General features: G+C 45.4%; 1 long non-coding RNA gene across 1 annotated transcript; it reads right to left on the reverse strand.

Annotated features, from left to right (window-relative positions):
• Positions 1-5,878: 5,878 nt before the first annotated feature.
• On the reverse strand, positions 5,879-18,376 carry LOC116973722. Its single transcript, XR_004412116.1, has 3 exons — positions 18,198-18,376; positions 7,938-8,030; positions 5,879-6,163 (listed from the first exon to the last, which is right to left on the reverse strand). It is a non-coding gene; the product is annotated as an uncharacterized LOC116973722 (long non-coding RNA).
• Positions 18,377-18,403: the final 27 nt, after the last annotated feature.

Below are 18,403 nucleotides of genomic sequence, written 5' to 3' on the forward strand. Positions count from 1 at the left end.
TATAACATCCCTAATTATCTAAATGGCGTCAAGTTGGGAAAAGGGGAAGTACAACGGGATCTGGGGGTCCTTGTACATCAGTCTATGAAAGTAAGCATGCAGGTACAGCAGGCAGTGATGAAAGCCAATGGCATGTTGGCCTTCATAACAAGAGGAATCAAATATAGGAGCAAAGAGGTCCTTCTGAAGTTGTACAGAGCCCTAGTGAGACCACACCTGGAGTATTGTGTGCAGTTTTGATCCCCTAATTTGAGGAAGGACATTCTTGCTATTGAGTGAGTGCAGCATAGGTTTACAAGGTTAATTCCTGGGATGGTGGGACTGTCATATGCTGAGAGAATGGAGCAGCTGGGCTTGTATACTCTGGAGTTTAGAAGGACGAGAGGGAATGTCATTGAAACATATACGACTGTTAAGGGTTTGGACATGCTAGAGGCAGGAAACATGTTCCCGATGTTGGGGGAGTCCAGAACCAGGGGCCACAGTTTAAGAATAAGGAGTAAGCCATTTAGAACGGAGACGAGGAAACACTTTTTCTCACAGAGAGTGGTATCTGCCTCTTTTATGCATATTCGGGAAAAAGATTAAACATGTGGCAAATATGTTATTGCAGCCTTTGTGTCGGGGAAGGGGGAAAGTTGCAGTTGAATAATTTGCAATTTCCATTTCATTGTTTTTCCACTCTGTGCGATGTGGGCTGATCGATATCGCGTCACTCGGCTATCTTTCACGCGTACTCATGAGATTGATTTCAAGATGCTCAGATGACCTTGTAATGCAGTCATTGTTCCGAGCGCCAAATCCCTTCAGCTGTACCTGCAACTGAAGCTATGGGTGGATTAGTAGACCTTGAAGAGGCATTGACACTGTTTTTATGTAGATGGGAAATTGAGGTAAGGTATGTGATTTGAGAATATTGTCTGTGGGGGGGGAGGGGTGGGGGGAGGAGGGTAGAGGAAATACAAATTACTTGACACCACTGCTAAAATGGCACTGTTAAATGCGCAAAGTTCAAAAAAATAAATGAACTGCAAATAAACGTAAAAATACAGATTATCTGGTGTTTTGTGCGTGGGAGCTAGTTGTGTCAGTTACGCAGACAACCAGACGGTATTACTATGTTTGAACAATAAATATAATGCTCTTCTTGTGGGGGGAGGGGGGGGTGAGAGGAGATAAAATTGTTTGTTGTCATTCATACTTGTCATCGGGCCGCCAGGAAATGTGTGTGTCCCCCATGTTTTAGAAGCGATTTCCACTCATGGGCACAGTAACACCACTGTGCCGCATGTGTATCAGGACAATGATACTCACCTCAGTCAGTTGTGAGAAGGCAGCTTGTGAATGGACCGATTCTAACCAATAGCTCATGACATCAAGGTGTTTCCCAGTCCATTTCCTGGAATATCCCCCCTCAATCTTCTAAATTCTAGCGAGTTGAAGCCAAGTCTTTTCAGTCTTTCTTCATATGAAAGTCCTGACATCCCAGGAATCAGTCTGGTGAACCTCCTCTGTACTCCCTCTATGGCAAGAATAACCATATAACCATATAACAATTACAGCACGGAAACAGGCCATCTCGACCCTTCTAGTCCGTGCCGAACACGTATTCTCCCCTAGTCCCATATACCTGCGCTCAGACCATAACCCTCCATTCCTTTCCCGTCCATATAACTATCCAATTTATTTTTAAATGATAAAAACGAACCTGCCTCCACCACCTTCACTGGAAGCTCATTCCCTCTGTTCACCTGCATTCTTCAATTCCCTACCATTTACCATGTACGTCCTATTTTGATTTGTCCTCCCAAGATGTAGCACCTCACACTTATCAGCATTAAACTCCATCTGCCATCTTTCAGTCCGCTCTTCCAACTGGCATAAATCTCTCTGTAGACTTTGAAAAACTACTTCATTATCCACAACCCCACCTATCTTAGTATCATCTGCATACTTACAAATCCAATTTACCACACCATCATCCAGATCATTGATGTACATGACAAACAACAGTGGACCCAACACAGATCCCTGTGGCACCCCACTAGTCACTGGCCTCCAACCTGACAAACAACCATCCACCATTACTCTCTGGCATCTCCCATTCAGCCACTGTTGAATCCATCTTGCTACTCCACCATTAATACCCAACCATTGAACCTTCTTAACCAACCTTCCATGAGGAACCTTGTCAAAGGCCTTACTGAAGTCCATATATACAACATCCACTGCTTTACCCTCATCAATTTCCCGAGTAACCTCTTCAAAGAATTCAAGAAGATTAGTCAAACATGACTTTCCAGGCACAAATCCATGTTGACTGTTCCTAATCAGACCCTGTTTATCCAGATGCTTATATATATTATCTCTAAGTATCCTTTCCATTAATTTGCCCACTACTGACGTCAAACTAACAGGTCTATAATTGCTAGGTTTACTCTTAGACCCCTTTTTAAACAATGGAACAACATGCGCAGCACGCCAATCCTCCGGCACTATTCCCGTTTCTAATGACATTTGAAATATTTCTGTCATAGCCCCTGCTATTTCTACACTAACTTCCCTCAATGTCCTAGGGAATATCCTGTCCGGACCTGGAGACTTATTCACTTTTATATTTCTCAAAAGTGTCAGTACTTCCTCTTCTTTGAATCTCATAGTTTCCATAGCTACTCTACTTGTTTCCCTTACCTCACATAATTCAATATCCTTCTCCTTGGTGAATACCGAAGAAAATAAATTGTTCAATATCTCCCCCATCTCTTTTGGCTCTGCAGATAGCTGTCCACTCTGACTCTCTAATGGACCAATTTTATCCCTCGTTATCCTTTTGCTATTAATATAGCTGTAGAAACCCTTTGGGTTTACTTTCACCTTACTTGCCAAAGCAACCTCATATCTTCTTTTAGCTTTTCTAATTTCTTTCTTAAGATTCTTTTTACATTCTTTATACTCCTCAAGCACCTCATTTACTCCATGCTGCCTATAATTATTGTAGATCTCCCTCTTTTTCCGAACCAAGTGTCCAATTTCCCTTGAAAACCATGGCTCTTTCCGATTTTTACTTTCCTTTCAACCGAACAGGGACATAAAGATTCTGTACTCTTAAAATTTCACCTTTAAATGTACTCCATTTCTCTTCCACATCTTTCCCATAAAACAAAATGTCCCAATTTACTCCTTTTAAATGTTTTCGCATCTCCTCAAAGTTAGCTTTTCTCCAATCAAAAATATCAACCCTAGGTCCAGTTCTGACCCTCTCCATAATTATATTGAAACTAATGGTATTGTGATCACTGGTCCCGAACTGTTCCCCAACGCATACCTCTGCCACCTGACCCGTCTCATTTCCTAACAGGAGGTCCAGCACCGCCCCTTCTCTAGTAGGTACTTCTATGTATTGCTGCAAAAAACTATCCTGCACACATTTTACAAACTCCAACCCATCCAGCCCATTTACAGAATGTGTTTCCCAGTCTATGTGTGGAAAATTGAAATCTCCCACAATCACTACTTTGTGCTTACTACTAATATCTGCAATCTCCTTACATATTTGCTCTTCCAATTCTCGCTCCCCATTTGGCGGTCTATAATACACCCCTATAAGTGTTGCTACCCCTTTCCCATTTCTCAGTTCCACTCAAATAGCCTCCCTAGACGAGCCCTCTAATCTATCCTGCCAAAGCACTGCTGTAATATCTTCCCTGATAAGCAATGCAACACCTCCACCTCTTGCCCCTCCAATTCTATCACACCTGAAGCAAAGAAATCCTGGAATATTTAGTCCTCAGATTAGGAGACCAAAATTGGACGCAATACTCCAGGTGTGGTCTCACCAAGACCCTGTGCAACTGCAGTAGAACCTCCCTGCACTTATACTCAAATCCTTTTGCTATGATTGCTAACATACCATTCGCTTTCTTCACTGCCTGCTGCACCTGCAGGCCTACTTTTAATGACTGGTGTACCATGACACCTAGGTCTCGTTGTATCGCTAAAACTGTCCCCCCAGCTTCGTGTCATCCGCAAACCTGGAGATGTTGCATTCAATTCCCTCGTCCAAACCATTAATATATATTGTAAATAGCTGGGGTCCCAGCACTGAGCCTTGCGGTACCCCACTAGTGACCCCCTGCCATTCTGAAAAGGACCCGTTTACTCCTACTCTTTGCTTCCTGTTTGCTAACCAGTTCTCTATCCACATCAATACTGAACCACCAATACCATGTGCTTTAAGTTTGTGTACTAATCTCATATGTGGGACCTTGTCGAAAGCCTTCTGAAAGTCCAGATATAACACATCCACTGGTTCTCTCCTATCCACTCTACTAGTTACATTCTCGAAAAATTCTATAAGATTCGTCAGACATGATTTACCTTTCATAAATCCATGCTGACTTTGTCCAATGAATTCACCACTTTCCAAATGTGCTGCTATCCCATCTTTAATAACTGACTCTAGCAGTTTCCCCACTACCGATGTTAGCAGTTTCCCCACTACCGATGTTAGACTAACTGGTCTGTAATTCCCCGTTTTCTCTCTCCCTCCCTTTTTAAAAAGTGGGGTTACGTTTGCTACCCTCCAATCCTCAGGAACTACTCCAGAATCTAAAGAGTTTTGAAAAATTATCACTAATCCTGTTATAGGAAAGATGTTACCAAACTGTAAAGGGTGTGGAGAAGACTTAAGAGCATGTAAGAGCATGTTGCCAGGATTCGAGGGCCTGAATTACATGGAGAGGTTGAGCATGCAAGCACTTTATTCTTTGTAGCGCAGGAGGATGACGGATGATCTTATTGAGGTAGATAAGTTTGTTGATGGGAGTGGATAGTGTCTTACACCCAGAGGAGGAGAATGAAGAACCAGAGAACATAGACTTAAGGTTAGAGGAGAAAGACTTAGGAATCTGGCAGAGACCATATTAACACAGAGCGTGTTGGACATATGGATCGAGCTACCAGAGGAGGTAGTTGAGGCAGGAGCTACCACACATGTAAAATATATTTGCATAGGTGCACGGATCAGGAAGATTCAGAAGGGTAAGGACCAGATGCAAGCAGGTGAGACCAGTATAGATGGGGCATCCTGAACCAATGAGCCTGTTTCATTGCTGTACGAGTCTATGACTTTATGATTTGGATTAATGAAGCCAAACCTGGTGATGATACATAGAACATAGAATAGTGCAGCACGGGAACTGGCCCTTCGATGCCCCATATCTGCACCAACAATATCATGCCAATTTGAACTAATCCCATCTACCTGCTCATGGACTGGATCCTCTGTTCCCTGACTGTGTCAGACATGTGTCAGTCTAAACAGCGTTTCCACCACCTCCTCATGCAGGACCATCCAGGAACCGAGCAAAGTCTGCATAAAATACTAGTCCAGCCTGTCCGCATTAAACATTCCTCTCTCCAGTGAGAGATATCCCCACCCTGGGAACAAGACTGACAATATCTATGCCCCTTATATTCTATACATCCATTGGGCCTCCACTCAGCCTTCATTACTCAGATAAAACAATCCAGTCTTTGTCTGCCTGAACTCAGACCATATTCCCACTGTTGTGTATGCTAGTGGATCATTTGACAGCTTTCCTCATGATCCACAATTCTGCAAATAGTTCTGTTGTTTTAATTACTAACTCATCCACCAACGTGTTTGTCCAAATGTGGACATGATCAGAAATTCCATCGGTTCCAGAACTGATCCTTGCAAAATACTACTGGTCACGAACATAGTCAGTATAACACTCCTCCACCACTATTCCTCTCTCCTGTTTCCCCTCACCCGAACCCCTTTGTTTTTATTCTCTTCACTGTCCCTACAATCTTCACCATTCTGTAATATCCGCTCCCCTCCCATTTCACTCACCTGCTCCTTGGATGAGACTCGATGATTCCTTGTTTGATGAATCTCGGTCATGATGGATTTCACCACTTGGGTCAGTTCCAGGGCCGTGACCCACGTCTCCTATTCCTTGCCCTCGGGACTGACATTGTTCCCTTTCCTCTTCGGCAGCTTTACATTCCATCGACATTCTGCTCTTAATCCCACTTTGTTTTTCTGTCGTTGTTCCTGTGTTCTCGCCATCTTTCTTTGATGAGATGCCTGGCTGAAGTCTTTTGAAGAATTTGCCCACTTTACTTAATTTCCCACCTGAATAAAACATTAATTACAGATTGCAGAGCAATTTCAAATTGAGAAAACCACAGGTTGGGAATATCCGGCAGCAATCTGCTGACATTCTGGGGCGTGGAAGTTAATGGTCGTCTTAGCAACAGAGCAGGAATACAGAGCAGGAATACAGCAGAATCAAAGTTTCCCACTGTGAGGGAAGGCATCAAAGTCAGTCTATTCCTCCGATGTTCCTGATGTTCACCCGTGGTTGGGGCCTCCCCGAGCCCTCCCACTACGGACGGCCCGATGTCCAGGCCCGCTCGCCGGTGTGATGCAAGTCCGACGTCGGGGCTGGGGGACGTCCTCAGCGACCTGGACATCAGAGTCGGCCTCCTCCTACCGGAGTCCGTGGCTCCCAAAGTCCGCAGGCCGCGCCGGGCGGAGATGCAATGCTGGCGGCCCTCGGCAAAGGGCCCCAGGACTCCACGATGATGGTCAGCGCCGCCCGCGCTGGAAGCTCTCCCAAACCGCAGCTCCACGATGTTGGAGCAGCGACCCAACGCTCCGGTGCTCCAAATGGTGATCCAGGTCGGCGTCGCCTGCTCCGCGGTGAATCCAGCGCTGCGCCGCCGCTGTTGTGGCTCTGGTCCGGATCCCAGTTCCCGGTCCCCGGCATGAAAGGCCGCTCCGATCCAGCTGGTAGGCCGCGAGGTGGGAGGCGAGGACGCCACTCAGAGAAATAGTCGCGTCCCCTCCAGGAAGCGACTGGGAAACAGTTTCCCCCTTACCCTGCCCCCCTCCCCCACATAGAAAAGTAAAAGTTTCCCCCCAAAACAGACATTAAACTCACTAAAAATAAAAAAATGATTGAAAAGACGAATAGGCAGAGGCTTCCGTCAGTGCGGCACCCCGAGTGGTGCCCCGTTCCTGCCTTTTCCCCATATCCCCTGACTCCGCTATTTTTAAGAGCCCTATCTAGCTCTCTCTTGAAAACATCCAGAGAACCGGCCTCCACCGCCCTCTGAGGCAGAGAATTCCACAGACTCACCACTCTCTGTGTGAAAAAGTGTTTCCTCGTCTCCGTTCTAAATGGCTTACCCCTTATTCTTAAACTGTAACCCCTGGTTCTGGACTCCCCCCAACATCGGGAACATGTTTCATGCCTCTAGCTTGTCCAAACCCTTAACAATGTTATATGTTTCAATGAGATACCCTCTCATCCTTCTAAACTCCAGAGTGTACAAGCCCAGCCGCTCCATTCTCTCAGCATATGACAGTCCTGCCATCCCAGATAGACCCAAAAAGCTGGAGTACCTCTGCGGGTCAGGCAGTATCTCTGGAGAGAAGGAATGGGTGACGTTTTGGGTCTCGACACTTCTCCTGTCCCGCTGAGTTACTCCAACTTTGTGTGGCTATCTTCGGTTTTAACCAACATCTGCAGTTCCTTCTTACAAAACCATGCTGTCATGCATCTTGATAAATGCTTACTGCGGCCCATGTGCAGACGTTGGTGAGAGTGTAGAGGGATTGGCGGCTGGCAGACCCATCGTGGGTCAAAGGCCCATTTCTACGCAGTATGACCCATGATTCTGGGCATTGATATTTTGACTTATCTTTTGTGATAACATAAACCAAATTACAGCGATTTATCACACAGTTCCTGCATCCATCCACATGTGACTGTGCTGTCCCTGCAGATGTAAATTGTCTCTGCTCAGCCCCTTCCCTATTGCCACTTCTTTTGTTAACCCCAGTATTTGCAACAGCTCCATTGTCAAGGCAACATTTATATTTCACAGACGGCTCTACAAACCTTCCTGTTTCCTGGATGTAGATGTCACTGCATCACCTCCCCAATCGCCACCTTCAGCCATGATGGTGACAAGCGTTCCAAACTTCCGTGGTTCTGGAATGAACAATATTAAGATAATCATCAAACAACAATTGAATGTGAATGAAAACGTTCCCTGGTGAACCAACACACACAATATCTGATCCAATCAACCCTTCCTCCCAAGGTCATAGACTATCTGGCCTCAAACAAAGTACGATAAACCATCTGAAAGTCCACATTGAACGCACTAACTAATTCCCTCTTTTGTATTCTAAACGTTATCTCCTCAAGAGAACTGGAAGATGATTGCATCATAATACCTGAAAACTGACAGAAAGTCATTGTTTAATTCCTCTGCCAATTATTCACGGAGCTTTTCAAACTCTTCATTGTTTGTCTGTTTTACGTTATGTTAGAGGGATCCAGGTTTTAGGCTGGAGCAGGAACTTACTGTGAGGAAATAGTAAAATAATTTCATTATCGGAGGCTTCAGAAGTGGAAAAATGAAGTGAGATCTGCATCCAATTTGGAAACATTATTAACTGACGGAGTATATGATTATAATTGAATCGTGACTCCCAAAACACTTTCGAATGTTCCCACTTTGTTACAAACATCGCATTCTTTACTATAAACTGCAAACCCTTCTATTCTCCGATGGAATTTAACTCCTTTATTCTCGCTGGAGTTTACATCCCTCCCCATGCCTGCGTACGTGAGGCACAAACGGAACTCGCTAACCAGGTAATGAGGGTAGAGGGTGACTTCCCAGACTCCATGGTCATTGTTTTGGGGGACTTTAACAAGGCTAACCTCAGCTGTGACCTGACAAAATACAGACATCACGTTACCTGCCCCACCAGAGGGGAGAGAACACTCGATCACAATTATACAGCAAACATGAACGCATATCGCTCTGTTCCCCGGGCGGGTCTGGGTCTCTCTGATCATTGTCTAGTTCACCTATGCCGACCTACAGGCAGAAACTAAAAGCTGCTAAACCTGTGGTCACAACAATGAACAGGGGGACAAGCGAGGGAAGGCATTGAGAACCTACAATCTTGCTTTGACTGCACAATTGGAATGAGTTCATGGAAGCAACCACAAGCCTCGATGACCATACAGACACTGTATCATCTTATGTCAGCTTTTGCGAGAACAGTTACATTCCATCTAAGACCCAGACCTGGTTCAACAACAACAAGCCCTGGTTACACAACACACAATACAATACCATTTATTTGTCACTTGAACCTCATAGAGGCTCAAGTGAAATGTTGTTTCTGCAGTCATACATACAAGAAAAAAAAGACCCAAGACACAACACAATTTACACAGACATCCATCACAGCGCATCTCCACCTCGCTGTGATGGAAGGCAAAAAAAACTTATCTCTCCCCAGCACTTCCCTCTCCCCCCCGATGTCAGAGTCAAAGTCAGAGCCCCGGGCAGGCGATGGCAATTGTCCCGCTGCCATTAACGCCGCGCCGGGTGATGCAAGGCCGCGCTCCGGGTCTTGTTGTTGGAGCCCCGGGCGGGCGCTGGCAAAGTCCCGCAGCCGTTGAAGCCGCGCCGGGCGATGATGTAAGGCCCCGCTCCAGGTCATCCTCGACCCCGCTACTCGGGCGGGAGAAGTCGCCGTTGTGGAAGCCCCGAAAAGCGGTCTCCCAGCAGGGACCCGCGGGCTCCCGATATCACCGTCCCCCAGACCTGCGGTAAGCCTCCGAATCTCAGAGGGTCGGGTCGCAGCAGCGAGCCACCACCGCTCCACCCGCTCCGGACTCGGCCAACTCCATGATGGTGAGTAGGTCCGCAGCTCCGTGACTGGAGCCCCAGGACGTTCCTGCTGGAGGCCGCTCCACGTTGCAGCCCCAACGACAACGGAGACCCGACAGGGAAAGGTCGGGTTCTCCGTGCAGGGGAAAGATTTTAAAAGTTCCCCCCCCCACCCCCCGCCCCCCGACACACACACACACACACACACACACACACACACACACACACACACACATACCCCATCAAAAAATAAAAACTACATTAAAACGGGACAAAAAATAACAAAAAGACAGACGGACTGCAGAGGCCGCTGCGACGTGAGTCGCGCCGCCCACCGGAACACTGCAGAACTCAGACAGCTCCGTCAGTCTAAAGAGGAGGCCAACAGGAGCGGGGATGCAGACCTCTATAGGCAGGCCAAGTACAAGCTGAGAAGAGGAATCAGAGCTGTCAAGGAAAGGTACTCGGAGAAGTTGAGGAGCCAGTTCTCAGCTAGTGACTCATCTTCAGTTTGGAAGGCCTTGCAAGAAATCACCAGCTGCAAGAGGAAAGCCCCCCGCTCTTTGGACAGTCGTCAGATGACCAACAACCTGAATGAGTTTTACTGCAGCTTTGACAAACAGAAACATAAGCCCGGTACCCCCTCCCCAACCAACACAGCCAGACCCCAGTATGCAAAGCCAACAACAGCCAGACCCCTTCTGCACCCAGTCCTCCCATATCACCACTTCACAATACTTAAAGCAAGACTCCACGTCACACCCAATTACCCACACCCTTCTTGCTGAACAACATCACTTCTCCATCACCAACAGTAGCAATAGAGGAGGTGCAGAGGCTTGTCAGAAGGCAGAAAAGCTGGAAATCTCCAGGACCGGACAATGTTTCCCCCTCTACTCTCAAGTTCTGTGCGTACAATTGGCACCGGTCTACACAGACATTTTGAACCAGTCCCTGCAAACCTGCACTGTCCCTGCCTGCTTCAAAGTCTCCACTATTGTCCCTGTACCCAAAAAGGCAAGGATTACTGGTCTTAAGGACTACAGGCCTGTCGCACTGACCTCTGTAGTCATGAAGACCCTTGAAAGGCTTGTGCTGGCCAAGCTGAAAAATATCACAAACCCACTGCTGGACCCTCTGTAGTTTGCATATAGGGCCAATAGATCTGTAGATGACATAGTCAACCTGGGCCTGCACTTCATCCTCCAGCACGTAAACCGCCAGGGGACCTATGCGAGGATTCTGTTTGTTGATTTTAGCTCTGCATTCAGCATCATTGTACCAGAGCTACTACACTCCAAACTTTCCGAGTTGACTGTGCCTGAACCCCTCTGTTGGTGGATCACCAGCTTCCTGACAGACAGGAAGTAGCATGTGAGGCTGGGAAAGCACATCTCCGACCCGCAAACACTCAGCATAGGAGCACCGCAAGGCTGCGTACTCTCTCCCCTCCTCTCGCTACACCAATGACTGCACCTCCACATACTCCTCTGTCAAGCTTCACAAGTTTCTCAAGCTTCTGCGGATGACACAACCCTGATTGGACTGATCCAGGATGGGGAGGAATCTGCCCACAGACAGGAAGTGTCACAGCTGCCGTCCTGGTGCCGTAGCAACAACCTGGAGCTCAATGCTCTTAAGACAGTGAAATTGATTGTAGACTTTAGGAGAGCTCACCCTCCCCTCACCCCACTCACCATCAACAACACCACAGTCAGTCTTTTATGTTCCTGGGAACCATCATCTCCAAGGACCTTAAGTGGTGGGCGACCATCGACTCCACAGTCAAAAAGGCACAACAGAGGACGTACTTCCTGCGGCAGCTAAGGGCGCACAATCTGCCACAGGCAATGATGGTCCAATTCTACACGGCCATCGTAGAGTCTGCTCTCACCTTCTCCATCATGAGAGAAGGTTTGGCTCAGCCACCAAGCACGGCACCTGGAGGCTGCAGCGAATCGTCCGATCAGCAGAGAAGGCTATTGGCTGCAACCTTCCCTCCATTGACGAACTGTACACTGCAAGGGCCAGGAAGCGAGCGGGTAAGATCATCTCTGACCCCTCTCACCCTGGCCACAAACTCTTTGAATCACTTCACTCTGGAAGGCGACTCCGGACTGTCAAAGCTGCCACAGCCAGACATAAAAACAGTTTGTATCCATGAGTAGTAGCTCATCCAAGAGTTCGTATGTGTGTTAGCACAAATGGCAAATAAAGTTTTTGACCTTTGACCTCTACTCAACAGCCAAAAATCTGTAGCCTCCTTTTGGCTCTGGTATTTTGTTTGATTCACATGTTTAATCGATAATGTTTTATTATTAATGTTTAATGTTTTATGTGTCATTCGTAACTGTTACTGTATGTCATACTGTCACTTGTGGGCGGAGCACCAAGGCAAATTCCTCGTATGTGAATACTTGGCCAATATACTTATTCATTCATTCATTCACTCATTCACTCATTCATTCATTCATTCATTCATTCATTCATTCATTCATTCATTCATTCATTCATTCATTCATTCCACTGACCTATCCACGTAAACCTCTCACCTTTCCCAGCCACAGTGCCCTGTCCTTAACCCAGAGTGAAGGTGCCAGGAATCATACCGTTGTAACAGACAACAGCAGCAACACACACGTCACCAGTGCAAGCACAATTTTAACCCCACACTACTGATCCCTGGGCCGCTGATATGAATGTCATTTTACGTTTTAAATATTGATTGGAATCAAAGACCAGCAATAAATCTTGAGCTGCAATAGTCTAACCCAGGGGTGGGGAACCTGCGGCCTTAAGGCTATTAATTGCGGCCTTTTGAATGAATCCAAATTTTGTAGAACAAATCCTGTTATTTTTATTAATATGTTTTTGTTCGTCTTATATTATTTTGATTTTTATCTTAAAATGAACGTATTTAAAACACCAAAGAGTAAAATAAGATTCAACGAAATAATCCTCCCCGACTGACGGCCCCAATTAAAACATCAGTAAGTCATGAGGGTTATTTTAACACCTGCTCATCATTTACTTCTAATGCGACTCTAGAATGTACGTTAACCTCCCTGCCTGACTGGCGCCACCACAGCCTGAGGCTGGTTGACGAGAGGGAAAATGTCGGGGAGAGTCCGCTGGCCATCCAGTCTTCAGTATTATCAACTGTTGATAGCGGTGCATGTGGCTTTCTGTTTGAAGTTGAATTGGAGAATACTTAAACAGCGTATTTGTTTGACTGTATTTTTTATAATTATTTATTAAAGGAAGCCACTTAGATGTAGAAATCGTAAAAGAATGCATTGTCGAAGTTGTAGGTTGCGTAGACCCCAATTCTTGGTTCTTGGTTTCTTGGTCATCCAAAATATTCCAAATGGAATTTAAACTGGATAAGGTTTCAAAGTACAAAACAACTGCCTCTTTCAAGGAGATCGGCAGCATGAATTAGTCCTCAACGTAAAACAGAACAACTTCACGTAATACTCCAGAATGAAAATATATGTTAATCAATCGCTTTGGATGCATCAACTGATATTACTGACTTGGCACAGGTTATATACTTCATTCGGGCCATAACAGAAGATTTTCTTTGCTACAAAGAGTTCCTCGCTTTGGGCACTCTTACGGGTAGAACACAAGGAATAGAATTCTTCAACAACTTTCAAGATAAATGTCATGAAGTTGGACTGGATTTGGTTAATGTAGTGAGTGTATGTACAGACGGTGCATCTTTCGTGACAGGAAAACATGAAGGGTTTATTGCACACAGAGAAAAGCTATTATCAGATCCAGATGTTCTCTTTTCATTGTATCTTACATCAGCAACATCTCTGCTAAATCTACTATTTTAAGTGACACTTTGCAACAAGTTATAAGTATTGTTAACTATATTCGTGCAAATGCAACACGGCATCTTCAGTTTCGTAATATGCTAAAGTTGGACGATGAGGCAGTCAGTGTAGATTTGCCGTATCGTTGTAAAGTGCGTTGGATATCGCAGGGACAGGTGTTAGCAACATGTTTATCTTTGTGAGAACAGATAGTTAAATTTCATGAAGTACAGAATCAGCAATGTGAATTATTGAAAGAAGAATTCTATAGAAATACTGCATTTCTGTGTGATATCATCAAAGCAAAATGACGAATGTTTCTTTGCAAGGTCAAACTAAGTCTACATATGATATGTGGCAAAAAATCCAAGCAGTTCGAAAAAAGCTATCTTTTTTCAAAACTCTTCTTCAAAATGAAATTTCAGATGAACATTTCCCCCAGTTAGCGAAGGTCATTGATGAGCAGGAGGATTCATGCGAATCATTTGAAGAATACACAGCTGTTATAGACTTAGAATACAATGAAAGCTTCACTGACTTTGAGAATCATTACATCACATTCAAATTAGCATTTCAACCTCACCTAGTTGATGTCTTCAAGGGTCCTAAAGAACTACAGATAGAATTGATTCTCTCAGAAGATGGCATTTTAAAGTCCTTATTTGACAAGAAAGAGCCGATTGAAATATGGAAAAATGCAATAGAATACCCACGTCTTAGGCAACATGCACGAGAAATGCTTTCTTGCTTTTCAACCACTTATTGCTGCAAATCTACATTCTCCTACCTAACCCAAATCAAGATGCCCTTAAGGTCACAAATGACGGATACCCATCTGGAAGATCGGCTGAAACTGCGTACCTCCATGTTACAACCAAATATTCAAATGCTTTCCCACAAAAAGAAGTCACAACAAAGTCATTAGAAGGTTAGTTAACTTTAGAATTAACAAAATGTTTTCATTTTCTTGAAGTTAGTACATAGCAGTTATATTTTTACAAAATAATGTACATTTTGAAGTGTATCTAAATGAAGTTTCATGGATGCGGCTTTGTTAGATTACAGCTAACTTAATGCGGCATTCCAACATGAAAAGGTTCCCCACCCCTGATGTACTCTCATTCCAGCTAGTCAGGTGAATATTGATTTGCGAGGGGCAGCTGTAGTTCTTTCTGTGAGCTGCAACACTCAGTTTCTCACGAGGTGGGTGGGCGGCGCGACCGATGTCGCAGCAGCCTCTGCAGTCTGTGTATTTTTTATTTTTTTGTCCCGTTGAGGGTTTAGTTTGTAGTGGGCTTTTAAATGTGTATGTGTGGTGGGCGAGGGGTGGGTGGGGGAAACTTTTAAATCTCTTCCCTGCACGGGGACAAGACCTTTTCTATGTAGGGTCTCCATTGCCATTGGGGCCTAGCGCCATGGAGCGGCCTCCGACCGGAACGACCTGGAGGCTCAAGTCACGGAGCCTGCGGAGCTGTGGAGCTACAGAGCTGTGGAGCAGCGGTCCTACCTTTGTGGAGCTAGCCAGCTTCAGAGCGTGGAGGGCTGCGGTGGCTCGCTGCTGCGACCCGACTCCGGTGGATGGTGACACCGGGAGCTCGCGGGTCCGTGCTGGGAGACCGCTTTGCGGGGCACCGGCAACGGCGACTTCTCCCACTCGAATTGCGGGGTTGAAAGTGACCTGGAGCGGGGCCTTACACCGCCTGGCGCGGGTTTAAATGGCTGCGGACTTGCTAGCGCCCGCCGGGGGCTCCAACATCGGGACCCGGAGCAGGGCCTTACATCGCCCGGCACGGCTTTAAGTGGCCGCGGACTTGCTAGCGCCCACCGGGGGCTTTGACTTTGACTTCGGGAGAGGAATGGAGAGCAGGGGAGAGACAAGACTTTGCCTTCCATCACAGTGAGGAGGAGATTCACTGTGATGGATGTTTGTGTAAATTGTGTTGGGTGTGTGTCTTGGCTCTTTTCTTGTATGGCTGCAGAAACCAAATTTCATTTGAACCTCATGTGAGGTTCAAATGACAAATAAATGGTATGGTATTGTATTGTATTGTATCTGTGTGCAAGTTGCTGCCTGTCTACAGTGTGGATTCCAATCCTCACATTCCTCAGAACAGGGAGCGTTCTCGCCAACGATCCCATAGCAAGCTGTAGGATCGTTGGTTCTCGCTGCTGATACCAAGACCAACCGGTTTGACAATCTACCACTATAGGGTGATTTCACGAAAGGTCACTGGAGCGTAGATCCTCACCCACGTGACCGCAAAATCTAACTGGGGTACAAGCATCACTTCCGGTACATGTTAGTGATGCTGAAAACACGCACTTTCACACCCGTTAAAAACCGCGAAAACGGCCCGTTTTTGAGCTGTAAATTGCTGTGCCAGTCGGGGTGACCGTGAGGCACAGTTATCTTACTTTACAGTCCAGAAGAAAGATAAAAACGAAGGTAAATACAAGAGGGAGCTGAAGGTGCAAAAACAGCGGAAGTGGTTAGCGGACATTCGCCGTGGAGATATAAAGATCGAAAATATCGGGAATTATCGCGTTTGCTCGCTGCATTTCATCAAAAGTAAGGCATTATTGACGTTTTATCTTTATTCATTTGTTATATGAAAAGTTTTAAAAGTGAAAAATCCGTCAGTAAAATTGCAAAATCGCCCATGGTTCTCAGGTGGGTTTTAACATGCAAAATTAAAATGCTTCTGAAGCTACATTTACCATTTAAATAATCGTAAACTATCAATGCGTTTTGAAATAAATTTTACTCAGATGCAAGCTAAGGAATGGGATAATTGTCAGCTGTTAATTGGACAAAATCAGGACATTTTATTATTTGCCAAAATATATTTCTCAATGTTTCTTGTTTAAAGCTATAGATGCTTGAGCTGCGACCAAATCTGCTTTAATACTCTCTTCTTGTTGCACGTGCATGGTGTTCTTGTGCACGTTGTTTATCCTGCTCACAGTGGGTGCCCAATCAGGATTGTTGACATCATTCCATGCTGCAGGCTTGTCTATTATTAGATGATAAATAAATAAGTAGTTTGGGTGATTGTGCAGGCTTTAAACAAGAAACATTGAGAAATATATTTTGGCAAATAATAAAATGTCCTGATTTTGTCCAATTAACAGCTGACAATTATCCCATTCCTTAGCTTGCATCTGAGTAAAATTTATTTCAAAACGCATTGATAGTTTACGATTATTTAAATGGTAAATGTAGCTTCAGAAGCGTTTTCATTTTGCATGTTAAACCCCACCGGAGAACCATGGGTGATTTTGCAATTTTACTGACGGATTTTTCACTTTTAAAACTTTTCATATAACAAATGAATAAAGATAAAACGTCAATAATGCCTTACTTTTGATGAAATGCAGCGAGCAAACGCGATAATTCCCGATATTTTCGAACTTTATATCTCCACGGCGAATGTCCGCTAATCACTTCCGCTGTTTTTGCACCTTCAGCTCCCTCTTGTATTTACCTTCGTTTTTATCTATCTTCTGGACTGTAAAGTTAGATAACTGTGTCTCACGGTCACCCCGACTGGCACAGTAATTTACAGCTCAAAAACGGGCCGTTTTCGCGGTTTTTAACGGGTGTGAAAGTGCGTGTTTTCAGCATCACTAACATGCACCGGAAGTGACGCTTGTACCCCAGTTGGATTTTGCGGTCACGTGGGTGAGGATCTACGCTCCAGTGACCTTTCGTGAAATCACCCTATAAACTGTGAATAAAGTTGTTTTTATTTCCTGTTAACTCTTTCTGCTGATAACGATACAGTAACATGGATATGATTTGAATTTAACCTGCAGGAATTCTGTCTGGTGCAATGCTGGCAAAGTCTGTCGTCCTCCTGCCCGTTACTCACTGTGGTTATTTATTATATAAAGACTGGTGACAGAACTCTCCTCTCCAGAGGTCAGTTCAGATGTCTCGACCCCCCCGCGTGAGGGATTATTTCAACATGGATACAATCTGAAACCAGCTAAAGCCACATACATGAACTGTTGTGTTGAAACGGAGAACACGTCTCTCTTGGTGGGTTGTTTTAGTTTTGGTCGGATAATCTCGGGCTGATTTCTCGGGTGCGGGATGAAGACGGACAATCGACCAACGTAGAGTGTTTCACCCGGCAATGAGCTGAAGAGTTCACTCTCCACTCATCGTCCAGGAACTGTTGGAACAGGATCACAAACCCGCTCAACTGGGATTACAGTGTAACTGGAAAATGCCAGTGGATTAGAATGGGTTAAATCCAATGATCCAAGTCTCACTTGGTGCCCAGTGACTACTCAGTAATGTGTCTGTGGGACCGGCCAACACCCGGTCTTGGCAGCTACTGGGGGCAACAGCGGGCAGAACGACTGGGAAATATGTTTGGCGGGATGCCGCAAACAGAATTCCGACAGGTTATGTTAAAATCCGGATCTGTTCCTGCATTCCCAGCAGCAGAAAGGGTTAACTAGAATTGACTCCAGCCCGAGGTAGTGGACTACTGCAATCCCGGTTCCACCCACTCTCACAGAGGGACCGGGCCACTGGTCCAGGACAGGTCAGGTCAGGTTAAAAAGCGGCAAGAAGTGGAGTGGGCCAAATGGAGGAAACGTAGGCAGCAACATCAAAGCAAACCTTACCTCACCATCACATGTATGTTCTGCCTGGATTTCCGTGTAGATCTCACAACTTCTTCCTTTACTATTCTATTCGGACCAATGGGGAGGGTGTTTTTTGTTTTAATTCAACGAATCCCAAGCTGTGAATCTGATCCACCCCATTCATTGGGAGTTTCCCAGCTCCACCCTGTGTGTAAATGATGCTGCCTAAAGATATGATCTGTGGT

Source organism: Amblyraja radiata, chromosome 5 (genome assembly GCF_010909765.2).
Source record: "Amblyraja radiata isolate CabotCenter1 chromosome 5, sAmbRad1.1.pri, whole genome shotgun sequence".
NCBI classification, from domain to species: Eukaryota; Metazoa; Chordata; class Chondrichthyes; order Rajiformes; family Rajidae; genus Amblyraja; species Amblyraja radiata.